Below are 14,028 nucleotides of genomic sequence, written 5' to 3'. Positions count from 1 at the left end.
ATCCTCACAATATACGTGGCCGGTTAGCTCAGATGGTCAGAGCGTGGTGCTAATAACGCCAAGGTCATGGGTTCAAACCCCATACTGGCCATTTTTCTGTAACAGTGGCAATGCCATTTCACAAAAGCTTCCCTGAATTATGGATGTCAGGAAGATTGCTCACTTTGTGAAATATCCAGCATGGACTGAATTCTAAATGCACCTGTTTGGTGTTCTCTAACTATTATTGCCTGTGTCCTTTCCAAGTTGTGAACAATAACATGATAATTTAAAGCACAAGGGGTCTTGAACCACTGAGATATGGAATAGAAAAGCAACTTAATACATTAAGATTTGTTTTGGTCTAAGTCAATGGTTGGAGTTTTTTTTTTCATTGTGTGTACACCACATCCAGCATTTCAGTTTTTACTTAAAGCACTATACTGTTGATATTTGTTACTGCACTTCCACTGTTGTTCACCCTGTGCAGATGAACACTGGAAAATAAATGGAGTTGATCCTCACTATATACGTGGCCGGTTAGCTCAGATGGTCAGAGCGTGGTGCTAATAACGCCAAGGTCATGGGTTCAAGCCCCATACTGGCCAGTTGTTTGTAACAGATGCAAAGCCATTTCACGAAAGCTTCTCTGAATAATGGATGTCAGGAAGATTGCTCACTTGGTGAAATATCCAGCATGGACTGAATTCTAACTCAACCTGTTTCTTCACTAACTATTATTGCCTGTATCCTCTCCAAGTTGTGAACAATAATATGATAGTTTAAAGCACAAGGTGTCTTGAACCCCTGAGATATGGAATAGAAAAGCACTTCATACAGTATGACTTGTTTTGGTGTTAAGGATTTGTCATTGTGTGTAGACCACATATAGCATTTCAGTTTTTTCTTAAGGCACTACACTGCATATATTTTTGTATATTGAGGGACTTTCAACCACGAAGGGACTCGAACCCTCAATCTTCTGATTCGAAGTCAGACGCCTTGTCCATTAGGCCACGTGGTCTTAGTTCTCTCATCTAAGATTGAACTCATCGAGATCCAATCATTTATAAAAGCTTCTCTGAATTAAAATACTTGGCCGAAAGATTGTTCTATGAAATATCTTACTTTATTGAAGTTTTTTTTTTTAACCATGTGTATGTGTACTAAATGTCCAAAAAACGCATAGTGACTCATTCACCTATGTTGGGACCTACAGCCACAGAGAACCATAAAATGAGGACTGGTGGAAGATTCCACTCCAGCCTAAAGTACGGGGGGGGAGCAGGCTACAGTTGAAACTGTCAATGACCCCTGCTGTGTCTCTAGCCGCGCCTCAGATTTTGAACTCTGACCTTCCTATTGGCCTAAGACCCTTAGTCCTGCTAGAAGGCGGGAGTCACCTCTAAGGTGCTATTTAAGGGCAAACACACCGAAAATATTTCTTTCCAGTTCCACTCACATTAGAGCTAGCATCTCCAGTTTAGTTCTCAGTGATTCACAGGACACAAAGGAAACAAACTTAACAGCTGTTTGATTTTTCATAAGTTTATTTTAAACTTATCTTTTCGTAGTTTCACTTTTAGTTTAAAGCTACTTTTTCTAATCCAGTTTAAGCTTAATTTATCCTTTTTTAGTACATCGTAAGCTTATTTTATCCTATTTTTACTTAAAGCTTTTAATCTGAATAGCGCGCGGCAGAAGCTCTCCCTCACTCGCTGGCCGAGAACAGAGACACTTTCCCCGCCATCCACGGACAATCCGGCGACGGTTGTTCCTTCCTGCAGACGGGCAAAGACCTTGCCAAGGAGAACGAGAAGCATTCTCTCCGAGACGGGCAAAGACCTTGCCAAGGAGAACGAGAAGCATTCTCTCCGATTCGGCCCAGCGCAATCTCGCCGTCGCCCCCAGCGGCTCCGCGATCAGCGGCCCGAGGCCAGGACATCATCCACTTCCTCCTTCCGGGATTCGCGCTACTCCGGTCGTGCACGAAACCCCGCGAAGCAACACGAAGTAAGAGACATATGTCTGGGCAGAGTCTAGTTTAATAATTAGCGTGTTTTTGTATATGATTGTACTTTTATAGAAAGACCGCCGTGTCGATCTTATTGTGAAAAGCGCGCGGTGACGATCCGGCGCTTCCTGTTTGATTCGTGTTTCCGTCAGGCCGATCTCACAGAAGACGTGCATCTGTTAAAAGACACCTCTTACGTAGCTGGATTGCCGGCCTCACTGTGTGATCGCCTCTGACAGCGTTTTTAAGATCATCTCCGATCTGTGTTACTATATGTTTCTCTCTTTCTCTCTATTGTATTCTCTCACATCCGCCGACATACACATCCTCGCCCACGCACACACACATAGTCGCATTACATATAGTCATTCTGATATCAAGGAGGGCCTGAACGCACCTCGACGCCATTCGGCGCTAAAGCTAAGCTAAGCTAAGACAAAGAACCCCTTTGTCCTCCCTCGACCTTTGTCCCACGTGTGTTTAAGTCGGCCATCTTTGACCATCTTGACTCTAAGTTACGTGGTCCTTCGACCATTGATTGCAATACACATCGAGGCCCGCCCTCCATTCGGACTCTAAATTCCTTAGGCGACTCCGCCATTTTGAGTTGTAGTCCTGGTGTATATTACATCACCAATTTTGTAGTCAAACCCCCAGGGTTAAGCCGGCCCTCTTAAACTTCGTGAGTCATCGACCCCCCTTTCCCTCTCTCTCTCTCACACACACACACACTTCCCCCCACTCACACACACACACACACACGAACACACACACAGCCCTATCAGAAGGATTGCAGTGTGATCAATTGTGCTAAATGTGCTGCGACTGTATTGGAGATAGCGGATTGTGTTAAGTGAAGAATCATTTGGAACAACTTTGACTTTTATATCTTTTTAATAAACCCCTTTTATACTTAAAGTATTTGAATCTTGTGATTATTGGTACGTGTTTATGTGAACACAGTTGGATAACGATAGCCAGTGCTTGAACTCAAACCCTTCATCGTTTATTATATAATCCCTAATATTAACTATTGAGATTATTAATTTAACTTTATCAGATGAGACTGATACTTATAGACTGACTCGTTGGCCCCTGTAACCAGGGTGGTGCCCCTTCTCGAGTATTAATATAGATAGTAGCATTCTTAAATTGACGATTTTATTGTTGTGACTAATTATTTCATTATTCTTGGTTGATAACCTTATCATTATTAATTGATAGCTTGTACTTTCTAAATTGATAATTACTTGTTTTTCATTAGTAGTTGTTATTCATTGATTGATTATTCTTAAAGTTTACATTAATTATTTAATTATTCTTAATCAATAAACTTTATCATTCTCAAATTAGTGATTTAATAATTCTTAATTGTTGAACTTCCTTATTTACTCATTAATGGTTTTATTGTTATTTGATTACTGATCATCTTCAATTAATAATCTAATTATTTTGTTTAATAAATAATCTTTATTGTTTCAATAATCATATTCCATGATTATTGATAATTAGCCAACGTCGAGTCCCCCTACTATTGCACAACATAAATGGTGCCCCGTGTGAGGCTATCTTATTCCAACTGTGTCATAATATCTATGTACAATAATCCAACTTAGTTTTCAATAAATTGATTTTTCAATAAGTTGATTTTCAAGAGATTAATTTGTTTCAATAAATAGATTTTTCAATAAATTAACTTGTCAATAAGTTTAATTTTTCGATAAATTGATTTTCCAATAAATTAACTTTTCAATGAATTTAATTTTTTTTTCGATAAATTGATTTTTCAATAAATAAATTTTTTTCAATAAATTTAATTTTTCGATAAACTGATTTTTTTTTTTCAATAAGTTAATTTTTCAATAAATTAATTTTTCAATAAATTAATTTTTCAATAGAAAATTGATTGATTGAAATTCATTGATTGTTAAGAAAAAAATATTCGAGAGATTTATTTTTCTTTTCAAAATTTTATTTTTGATTCCCTTAAACCTTTGCCAAGCAGGTATATTAGGGCTTTGCGTAACCGTGGTTGGTTGCTGACCGCATTTTCAGTTGTTAGTAACTTTGATTGGAGATTTTCTGCATGTTAGTTTTGATTTTGAGATTAATTGTTGCTTACTAGGTCTAGAGGATTGAGCCGCCGAGCTATCCTGCCTAAAGTTACGTGATAGACACAGGGTAGAGCTCACCCGTGTTTCTGATCGTATAGTGCAATTTAAGATTGTTACATGCTGGTATCCCAGCGAGTTTAAGTAATCCACTGATTGTCTTATAATACTTAGACAATGAGTAACTCTGACCAAAGTGGGGCGCAGGCCTCTCCAAGGCCAGACGACATGCCACATTTGGTCGCAGATCTGGTGAAGCTGTCGGTTGATGAGGTGAGTGAGTTCAGTGGTTACGATGTCAGTGCCTGCGATGACAAGATAAAGGAAATAGTCACGTACATGGAAGACCCTTTTGGCCCCCAACGCTCAGTAACCAAACTTCTGGGCCAACTGGCCATCCTGTACGACCGCCGATCCCAGATGAATGCCAAACAACACTCTGACGAGATCAGTGCCATGGAAGCAGTACATCAGGCAGAGCTTAATGAAAAGTCCCATTTGCAAGGGAGGAATTCCTCTTTACAACAGGAAGTTGATAGGTCCCGTGAAGAATGGGACCAGGCACTGCAGGAGTGCGAAAACCTGCGCGAGCAGGTCAAACGTCAGAGTGAAAGAGAGGCAAGATATATAGGAAACGGTCTGTGGCCCTCTGGAATGGAAACAAGGTCAAGAATTGACACCCTTTCCGGAGGAGCCAGTGAAATAGAGACACCAGAAGAGCAACCGCAAGCACGGCCACGCCAACGTCAGGTGGCCGAAACTGATTCACCCTGGCTTATCACTAACGTTGATCAGAGATCCACCCCGGCCAACGCGAGGACGGAGCCAGCAGAAACCCCTAGGAGCACAGTGACTCTTGACCATCAGGCAACACCGAACGCCCGTCCAGCTGACGTTGGAAATCAACTCACTCTAGAAAGGGCTCCCCCTGTACGAAACTTACCTGCTCCATATCAGGACGACGGAAGAACGCCGCCCTGGATGGCTGAAGGATATTCACAATCAGGGAGGAACCCGGCCAACAACCATCCTCCACCTACCACGCAGGCGGCTGAACGATCTGGTTCTGGGTCACATCCGAACTGGTCCACCAATCTGAAGGCACGCCAAGAAGATGGTTTCTATGACCAGCACCAGGAAGAACCGGATTCGGATGACTCTGAGCACCATGAAGCACCAGTGGTACAGGGAATTCGCACCCGACAGATCGAGTCCCTGTCTAAAGACATCGATCGGTTCGATCCCGACGTCCGAGGGTCCAACGTGGACGATTATCTTCGTGAGGTAGAACGCTGCCTCTTGGACATAACCAACCCCTCATCCAGAGAAAAGCTGAAGCTAGTCTGGAAGACGACAGCCAGAAACGTCCACGCCTTCATGGAAACTCTGTCACATAAGGTCAGAGACAATTATTTCGACCTATGTCAGGCCCTGCGCGAAGAGTACTCACTCTTCACCGACCAGGCCTCCGCAACCCTCGGTGCCTTTGCTGTCCTGCAGAGGAAGAATGAATCTCCGAGGGAATATTACAGACGTCTGAGAACGGCGTACTTCCAAGGGCGTAACGCCCCCGGGCTGGAAAACGACACAGCTTTCAAATCCTTGTTCCTGCACAATCTCCACGATAGTGTGCGATATGATGTTACCATGCACTGCAGAGCTGGTGACCACTCGATGCAAGAGATGAGAAGGTACTCTCAACTAGCCTGGGAGACGCGAACACGCCAAAACAAAGGACAAGAACAGGACGTCAGGGTTCTGGGGATCCAAGCTCAACCCCACATGGATCTGGCGCTGGAGGGTAACGAGATACCTCTGGCCAAAACACACCCCAGGAGAGAGGATCGTGAACGTCGACCCGTCCAACAGGATCCTAGAAGGAACCAAGGAAGGGAGGGGTCAACCCAGCCCCGCAACCAGAGGTCACAGCACCTAACAACCTCTCAACAGAGAGGCAGGGATTGGGCTGAGCGAGGACGCCACGAGAAGTATGACAACAAATATCCCAAACAAGGGAGGTCACAAGAACATGGGAAGAAACAGGACCCATGGAATCCGCAGGATAATTGGAAGAAACAGGACCCATGGAATCCGCAGGATAATTGGAAGAAACAAGAACATGGGAGGAGACAGGGACCCATGAATCAACAGGGACCCATGAATCAACAGGAACGCTGGAATCAACAGGAGCTCCCTCCACAAAGGCATCAACAGATGCATCCACAAATGGAAGATCTGATACGCCGATGGGTATCAGAGGCAGTAGGGAAACCAGATGCCTCTAAGATCCCCACTGCACCGCCTGGCCCCCCAAAGAATCCAGACTGTGGTCCCCCATCAATGTGACTAGAACAGGTGTCCGCCATCCCCACCTCCAGAGTGTACTTTGTCGGTTGGGGAAACTCAAGCACCACTAGACCACACCCTGAAATTTTCACTACAGACACTGCTCCCTTCTTAACTTTCTTGGGCGACCTTGTCCAGAAAGGCAACGCACAGCGCATATATACCTCAGTGGTAATAGGAGGCTGCTTCAGCTCCCTGGCCCTACTTGATTCAGGCTCGGAAATCAGCCTGATGTGTGCTAACACTTTCTCCCAAGTCGAAACAACCATGTTATCCCTTGGAAAACCCCTGCAAATTGAAACCTGCAACATTAATATCACCAGCTACACTCAGGACCAGTCACCCATCACAAAACGTGCCTGGATCGATATCACCTTCCAAGAGACGAGTCTGGCACATCCCATCTACATCTGTTCCATCGACACAGAACCACTGCTCATCGGTCAGGACCTGCTGGATCGATTGGCCCCGCTCATCGACTGTCATCAGGGACGCATTTGGGCTCAAGTCGATAACCCAAAACCTCTCGAGCCTAACGCCAGTCCTCCCATTCAAATCACTGCCATCCAGACACCCAGCAGAATCTCCCCGATGTACCTGCCCCTTCCAGAAACGGACTCCAGCCCGAATCCCATCAGGACCACGGCAAGTGGGCCCGGTCCACCACATGATTCAGGAAACACTTTCAGAACCCATGATTCATTCCTATGTTCCTTAAACAATGAGAACCCGTCATTGTACGTTCCCCGCATCAAAGAAGACGTTTTCCTAAACGGCATCCTGACCTCCAAAACCCTAGTAGCACTCTGGTCCGAGAAATCCGCAATCAGTATGGAAACGTACACTGATCTGTGCAGACTGGAACCCCCACCTCTTTTTGTGCGACGCTGCCACCGACTTCTCTCAGCAGAGATACCACAGACCCCTATCAAAGCGACTGGAGTGTGCGCTATCTCCGTGCGAATCGGAAAACGACAGATCTGGCATTTCGTGAGCGTAGTAGCCCAACTTCCCTTCTCATTCTTGGTAGGAGCAGATCTCCTCATCAGACTTGGAACACAAGTGGACACCATAAACCAAGTTTTGTGGTCACAAGTCAACGCCGAGAGATACTGCCTGTCCAACGACCCAGTCCAGATGCTCTCTGGACAAACGATTCCCCAAGCCTGCCAGGTCGCCAGTGAGGTTGACATGGTCATTCCTCCACGAACCGCCGGGGCCCCGATCCGACTTGAAATCCTCAAGGGACAAAGGTTACCGGGTCCGCAGGCCTTCTTCCAACCGCTGCCCTCCTTCCAGGAACTCAACCTGGCAGTCTGTGGCACGCCACTGCTGGAAGTGAACCACCGAACGACGTATGTGCTTGTGAAAAACCTCACGCACTGCCCCGTTCAATTAAAAGCACACCAAGTGATAGGAATGTTGATTGACAGCTCATTCAACGATTTCGAGCTGACGATACCAGTCATTGGGGAACTTCCCCCTTCTCTAGCCAAAGACGACGCCGTGGATCAAGTCCTTCACACATTCCCAACCAACATGATCACGGTTATGCGTCATGAGTCACTGCAAGATGAAGCCATTTGTGGAGCCTCCCTGACGACAGAAGGGGACATGATGGTGTATGCTCTAGCAACTCAACCAGGGCAGGACAGCCCAGGGGATGCACAGGCTGCAGAACTATATCCCGGGTTCGAGGCTGAGATCAGACAACAACTAGAGAAAGCAGATGCCCTGACAACAGACGCACAGAGAAAAGTGCTCCGGGATCTGTTCCTTGACTTCCAGTCAATTTTCTCCAAAGACTCTACCGATTGTGGAGTCACTGACCTCCACATGGTGCGTATCCCCACGGATCCAAACGCACCTCCGACCTTCGTACGTCAGTACAAAATCCCATTGGCAGCCTACGAGTCCATTCAAGACATCCTCGACACCCTGTTAGAGAAACGTATAATCAGGGAATGTAATTCAACTTACAATTCACCCATTTGGCCAGTGCTAAAACCAACCGGAAAATGGCGTCTCACCATCGATTACCGTCCTCTGAACAAACAAGTCCCCCTGTCCCGCTGGCCCATGATTCACCTTGATCAAGAGCTAGCCAAAGTAAAAGGAGCCACGTTCTTCTCCACCGTAGACGTGGCAAATGGATTCTGGACTATGAAGGTAGACCAAGCCGACCAATATAAACTAGCTTTCTCTTTCGGAGGTAGCCAGTACACCTGGAACCGGTGTCCTTTCGGATATTCAAACTCTCCATCCGAGTTCAACATCTTTCTCCACAAAGACATGAGTGACGCCGCAACACGTGGAAATCTCATTTATGTGGATGACATCCTCATGAGGAGCCAAACCTTTGAGGAACACATAACTGAGATCCGACATGTCCTCAAGCAACTGTCCAATGCAGGAGCCAAGCTGGCTCTCACCAAAGGCCAGTGGGGGTCTCCAAGAAATTCCTCCCCAGCTGGATAGGTCCCTTTGAGGTCGTGGGGAAACTCTCACCGGTAGCATACCGAATCAGGATCCCGAAACAGAGAAGACCCCCCACGTACAAATGGGTCCATTCAAACCAGTTTAAGCCATACCATCCTTCCCCAATCTCAGGAGCAGAGGCCTACCCCACGTCAGAAAGGGGGGAGGCAGCCCAACTCCTAGATGAAAACCACTGAACCACTCACAGGATCAATAGTCGCATGCGTAAAATTCAACCCACCAGCATGCATTAATATAAATCTTCATTCCATTTTCAGTATTAACTAGGGTTTATTTGTTTCAGGATGATGCTCCTTTGGATCCTTGGCATATTCCTCAGTCCCCAAATGGTTCAACCGGTTCAGGTGGTTGAGCAAGGCCCGCCAACCGGGATTGTTCTCCAAAACACACCTGGACTCCTCATCACGCGTTGCGGACTTTATACTCAAAGAGTCTACGTACGACTGGACCCCTGGGATGTGTATAGACTTCACATCCGTTACCCCCCACAGGCGACTGAGGGGAGGTTAAGTTCAATCCAAACGCATGATACAGTGATACAGGTTCCTAGGGGCCCTAGTTCTCGCCGCATCCGCGATCGGATCACTTTTCTCTATTGGCCTATCAGCAGCCAACTCGATCAGCGTCGGTGCACTCCAAAGGCATATGAGTGAACTAGACGACGAAATGCCAGAAATCCAACAGAGACTTAACCTCCAACAAGACCAGTTACAGGACCTGGGAAAAACGCTCCAGGGTACTGTACTGGCTGTCAACCTCCACTCTGCTCTCCTAAATAATACCCGACATGCCTTAGACACTCTGTCAGTTATCGTGAGGGACGATATAACATATGTTCAGGTAGTGAAAGACTTAATGCAGGACCTCTTAAGAGAAGTTGGCTCCACTATCAACAGCTTAAGTGCCGGAAGGATCCCCACCTATCTAGTGTCTTTAGATCTTGTTGAAGAAATCTTGCAGTCAGCTACCACTGCGATCGTGCAGCCCTCTCAGGTACACCTGGCATTTAGTCTTGGCAGTGCAATCCCTATATCAGTAGATCCACAGAACCTCGAAATAGGATTCATAGTCAACCTACCCATCATTGAACAACAGAACGTGTACCACCTAAAGTCCGTTCTCAATGTAGGATTCTGGCAGGGAAATACACATGTTAACCTTAAAACACCACCATTACTCGCCTACCATGACGAAAACCCCTCGCTCTATCTCATCCCAAATTTAAGTTTGTGCACAAAAACGAAGGACATACATTGGATTTGTCCCAGCACACCCTTTATCAGGGATGTTACTAATTACCTCTGTGGTCTGCGAGCCAATGCCCCAGAACAAAAGTGCCAAGGCAGCATGTCCACCAGGAATGAGGAAACTCCTACAAGAGTAGAGCGAGCTGGTGACAAATGGTTGGTTAACACACCCGCCACTGAAGCCATAATGGCCTATGACCGTCATGATTCATCCACTAAACTAAAGCTGTTAAACCAGACGATGTTCTTGGTGGTTCCTCAAGGGGCCACTGTACATATTGGTGACATTGTCCTCCATCATCTCAACTCCGACAGACACGACACAGAGATTGAGATCATGGACACCTTTCAGGGTCACAACCTCACAATTGACACCGCTATCCAACAACAGCTTTTAGCTGAAGGAACAAGGGAGGTAAAGTTCCACGTTAGATCAACTGGACTTACCACCGAATTTGGTAGACACTTTCATCGGACAGCAGGAATTACAGAGCATCCCATTAGCATGGTCGCGCTGGTACTGCTCCTTAGTGGATGGGTTATTACGATAGGTGTGGCTTTCTTTCTGCACAGATACATTCAGAAACTCCAAGCGAAATTGGACTCACTCCTTTTCATTCCCAAAAGAAAGGCTAAGATAGCTCCCCGGGCTACCCAAGACATCCCACTAATTTAAGAAATTTCTGTCTGTCTCTCTTGCGCCTTTTCCTTTCCTTTCTTTTCATTTCACCTTTCGTATCAATTCATAGGTATGTTACAATTACTGCCGAGAAGAGGGTGTGAAACTGAAATCGTGTGCTGTGTTTTTAGAAATAGTAGATAGTCTCTCTGCCTAGATTTTGCCTCTGTCTGCCCAGACATAAATGTCTTACTCTGTCAAGATTATGCCTCCGTCTGCCCAGACATATATGCTCTCTCTCTGCCGAGGACAAACACCTCATGTAAAATGAACTGACTTTTCACTTTTCCCACTTCACTCAAGGATTATCCCATGGATTATAATTGGACTGTTGACCCTTGTTTGCTCTGAAAACCGCGACTAACGTCCCACTCTCCAGACCAAAGGGGGGATGTTGGGACCTACAGCCACAGAGAACCATAAAATGAGGACTGGTGGAAGATTCCACTCCAGCCTAAAGTACGGGGGGGGAGCAGGCTACAGTTGAAACTGTCAATGACCCCTGCTGTGTCTCTAGCCGCGCCTCAGATTTTGAACTCTGACCTTCCTATTGGCCTAAGACCCTTAGTCCTGCTAGAAGGCGGGAGTCACCTCTAAGGTGCTATTTAAGGGCAAACACACCGAAAATATTTCTTTCCAGTTCCACTCACATTAGAGCTAGCATCTCCAGTTTAGTTCTCAGTGATTCACAGGACACAAAGGAAACAAACTTAACAGCTGTTTGATTTTTCATAAGTTTATTTTAAACTTATCTTTTCGTAGTTTCACTTTTAGTTTAAAGCTACTTTTTCTAATCCAGTTTAAGCTTAACTTATCCTTTTTAGTACATCGTAAGCTTATTTTATCCTATTTTTACTTAAAGCTTTTAATCTGAATAGCGCGCGGCAGAAGCTCTCCCTCACTCGCTGGCCGAGAACAGAGACACTTTCCCCGCCATCCACGGACAATCCGGCGACGGTTGTTCCTTCCTGCAGACGGGCAAAGACCTTGCCAAGGAGAACGAGAAGCATTCTCTCCGAGACGGGCAAAGACCTTGCCAAGGAGAACGAGAAGCATTCTCTCCGATTCGGCCCAGCGCAATCTCGCCGTCGCCCCCAGCGGCTCCGCGATCAGCGGCCCGAGGCCAGGACATCATCCACTTCCTCCTTCCGGGATTCGCGCTACTCCGGTCGTGCACGAAACCCCGCGAAGCAACACGAAGTAAGAGACATATGTCTGGGCAGAGTCTAGTTTAATAATTAGCGTGTTTTTGTATATGATTGTACTTTTATAGAAAGACCGCCGTGTCGATCTTATTGTGAAAAGCGCGCGGTGACGATCCGGCGCTTCCTGTTTGATTCGTGTTTCCGTCAGGCCGATCTCACAGAAGACGTGCATCTGTTAAAAGACACCTCTTACGTAGCTGGATTGCCGGCCTCACTGTGTGATCGCCTCTGACGGCGTTTTTAAGATCATCTCCGATCTGTGTTACTATATGTTTCTCTCTTTCTCTCTATTGTATTCTCTCACATCCGCCGACATACACATCCTCGCCCACGCACACACACATAGTCGCATTACATATAGTCATTCTGATATCAAGGAGGGCCTGAACGCACCTCGACGCCATTCGGCGCTAAAGCTAAGCTAAGCTAAGACAAAGAACCCCTTTGTCCTCCCTCGACCTTTGTCCCACGTGTGTTTAAGTCGGCCATCTTTGACCATCTTGACTCTAAGTTACGTGGTCCTTCGACCATTGATTGCAATACACATCGAGGCCCGCCCTCCATTCGGACTCTAAATTCCTTAGGCGACTCCGCCATTTTGAGTTGTAGTCCTGGTGTATATTACATCACCAATTTTGTAGTCAAACCCCCAGGGTTAAGCCGGCCCTCTTAAACTTCGTGAGTCATCGACCCCCCTTTCCCTCTCTCTCTCTCACACACACACACACTTCCCCCCACTCACACACACACACACACACGAACACACACACAGCCCTATCAGAAGGATTGCAGTGTGATCAATTGTGCTAAATGTGCTGCGACTGTATTGGAGATAGCGGATTGTGTTAAGTGAAGAATCATTTGGAACAACTTTGACTTTTATATCTTTTTAATAAACCCCTTTTATACTTAAAGTATTTGAATCTTGTGATTATTGGTACGTGTTTATGTGAACACAGTTGGATAACGATAGCCAGTGCTTGAACTCAAACCCTTCATCGTTTATTATATAATCCCTAATATTAACTATTGAGATTATTAATTTAACTTTATCAGATGAGACTGATACTTATAGACTGACTCGTTGGCCCCTGTAACCAGGGTGGTGCCCCTTCTCGAGTATTAATATAGATAGTAGCATTCTTAAATTGACGATTTTATTGTTGTGACTAATTATTTCATTATTCTTGGTTGATAACCTTATCATTATTAATTGATAGCTTGTACTTTCTAAATTGATAATTACTTGTTTTTCATTAGTAGTTGTTATTCATTGATTGATTATTCTTAAAGTTTACATTAATTATTTAATTATTCTTAATCAATAAACTTTATCATTCTCAAATTAGTGATTTAATAATTCTTAATTGTTGAACTTCCTTATTTACTCATTAATGGTTTTATTGTTATTTGATTACTGATCATCTTCAATAAATAATCTAATTATTTTGTTTAATAAATAATCTTTATTGTTTCAATAATCATATTCCATGATTATTGATAATTAGCCAACGTCGAGTCCCCCTACTATTGCACAACACCTAATCGTACTGCACTTCTACTGTTGTTTTCCCTGTGCAAAATGATCACTGGAATAAAAAATGGAGTCTATCCTCACTCTATAAATGGCCGGTTAGCTCAGATGGTCAGAGCGTGGTGCTAATAACGCCAAGGTCATGGGTTCAAACCCCATACTGGCCATTTTTCTGTAACAGTGGCAATGCCATTTCACAAAAGCTTCCCTGAATTATGGATGTCAGGAAGATTGCTCACTTGGTGAAATATCCAGCATGGACTGAATTCTGAATGCACCTGTTTGGTGTTCTCTAACTATTATTGCCTGTGTCCTTTCCAAGTTGTGAACAATAACATGATAATTTAAAGCACAAGGGGTCTTGAACCCCTGAGATATGGAATAGAAAAGCAACTTAATACATTAAGATTTGTT

The 14,028-nt window shown here is 45.0% G+C and overlaps 4 non-coding genes across 4 annotated transcripts; 3 read left to right on the top strand and 1 right to left on the bottom strand.

Annotated features, from left to right (window-relative positions):
- The first annotated feature begins 17 nt into the window (after positions 1-17).
- On the top strand, positions 18-91 carry trnai-aau (transfer RNA isoleucine (anticodon AAU)). Its single transcript has one exon. It is a non-coding gene; the product is annotated as a tRNA-Ile (tRNA).
- A 422-nt stretch (positions 92-513) lies between these two features.
- Positions 514-587, top strand: trnai-aau (transfer RNA isoleucine (anticodon AAU)). Its single transcript has one exon. It is a non-coding gene; the product is annotated as a tRNA-Ile (tRNA).
- Positions 588-930: 343 nt separating this feature from the next.
- Positions 931-1,003, bottom strand: trnar-ucg (transfer RNA arginine (anticodon UCG)). Its single transcript has one exon. It is a non-coding gene; the product is annotated as a tRNA-Arg (tRNA).
- A 12,704-nt stretch (positions 1,004-13,707) lies between these two features.
- trnai-aau (transfer RNA isoleucine (anticodon AAU)) lies at positions 13,708-13,781 on the top strand. Its single transcript has one exon. It is a non-coding gene; the product is annotated as a tRNA-Ile (tRNA).
- The last annotated feature ends 247 nt before the right edge of the window (positions 13,782-14,028 follow it).

Source organism: Pleuronectes platessa, chromosome 4 (genome assembly GCF_947347685.1).
Source record: "Pleuronectes platessa chromosome 4, fPlePla1.1, whole genome shotgun sequence".
NCBI classification, from domain to species: Eukaryota; Metazoa; Chordata; class Actinopteri; order Pleuronectiformes; family Pleuronectidae; genus Pleuronectes; species Pleuronectes platessa.
The sequence above is the reverse complement of the archived record's forward strand: the minus strand, read 5'-3'. Positions and strand labels throughout refer to the sequence as shown.